Genomic DNA, 1,761 nt, shown 5'->3' with positions numbered 1-1,761 from the left:
GAATAAGAGACCTCCAAGAGCCTGAGTAATCCACAGCCATGTTCAGGACTTGCAGACTCAGGTCCAAGGGTTCCTTCATTGAATCTCTCCATTTATAATGTGATTTTCTTTTCAACTGCCTCCCATTTCCCCCAATATAATTGTCTTTTCCAAATAAGTCATATCATTTCATGGTATGTCCAAAGTACAGCCTGGTTTAGAGGCTGTACAGATCAGCATCAAAGGCCAGCATGGGGGGTGGAGTAGGGGCGTGGTGTCCTCACAACGCATGTCCTGAATCCAACCCCATGCCAATATGACACCGCATGCCCCACCACATGGTGGGCAGCCAAAAATCTGTGCCACCAGTGGCTATTCTGCCTTTTCCATGGTGCAAAAAGGAGCCGCTTTTTGCAGCTCCTCTTTGCACCATGGAAAGGCCAGTTCGGGGCCGCAGCATGCAGTTGCTGCAGCTTTGATCCGATGAAGAAAGAGGTGGCTGAAGGACATCCCTTGGGGGCAGTCTGTTCATCCCCTTAGTGATCTTAGCACCTAGTGAGAGTTCAGCCTTGATTTGCTCTAATATCCATTCATTTGTCCTGCTAACAGCCCATGGTTTCCATAAGACTCTCTTCCAGCACATTTCAAATGCACTGATTTTCTTCCTCTCAGCTTTCTTCACTGTCCAGTTTCTTCACTGCCCAACGTTCTCATCCATCTACAGAAATCAGAAATACTATTATTTGCTTTATTTAGCTTCATAAGATGACCTCAGGTGGTGGTAGCATTAGAAATGCTATGGAGAAATGCTTTCTCCATAGCAGTTCTATGATGTTCTAAGCATTTCTAAGATATGGCCAACTGTTTGGCAAACACTATGATATTGTAATGGTTTTGGTGTTGGACTAGGACTCAAAAAGACCAGGGTTCAAATCCCTGCTCAGCCATAGTAACCCACTGTGTGACTTTAGGCAACTCACACTCTCTCAAACTCAAAGGAAGGCAATGGCAAACTCCCTCTGAACAAATCTTGCCAAGAATATCCTATGCAAGGTTGCAACTGAGAGGGAGTTCACCAGGCAGGTCCAGCTTCATCAGGAGTAGCCTGGAAGAAGAAAGAGCCCTCCCTCTAATCTATCTGCCTTGGTCCAGGCCTGAGAGGGAGAGAAGAACCACTGGACCTCATCCCCTTTCACTCCACCATTCCCTTCTCCTTTTGTTTCGTGTCTTTTAGATTGTAAGCCTGAGGGCAGGGAACTATCTGATTAAAAATAATAATTGTAAGCCACCCTGAGAGCCATTAGGGCTGAAGGGCGGGGTATAAATACCTAAATAAATAAATAAATAAGTCACAGTCAACATGAAGACACATAATAACAAAACAATACAAAATAAAATGAATATGACACCAAAATACAGCTCCAACAATATGAAACTGACAATAAAAATCTTGCACTAAAGCTGTGACATTGACATTCATTCTATCTCAAAAAGGATATTATAAATCAGATTATTCTTTCTTTTTTTTTAAGGACAACCAAAATAATAAGTTGAGCCACCATTCCAAGTTGAGTAAAAATAAATGAGTCTGGCGCTGTTAAGATCCCAGGAGGTCAAGTGAGGAATATAAGAGAAGTTTATGAAAATATGCTTTTTTAAAAAGGAAAAAAAAAAAGGAGGAACAAACTTCTTCCCCAACTACATTTATTTAGTCAGTTAGTCAGAGAGAAGCAGGCAAGAAACAACAAGCCTCTGCCTGCCAAGAAGAAGAGCCCTCCCCCC

Source organism: Sceloporus undulatus, chromosome 1 (genome assembly GCF_019175285.1).
Source record: "Sceloporus undulatus isolate JIND9_A2432 ecotype Alabama chromosome 1, SceUnd_v1.1, whole genome shotgun sequence".
In the NCBI taxonomy this organism is placed as follows: domain Eukaryota; kingdom Metazoa; phylum Chordata; class Lepidosauria; order Squamata; family Phrynosomatidae; genus Sceloporus; species Sceloporus undulatus.
This window is presented reverse-complemented; position numbering follows the sequence as displayed.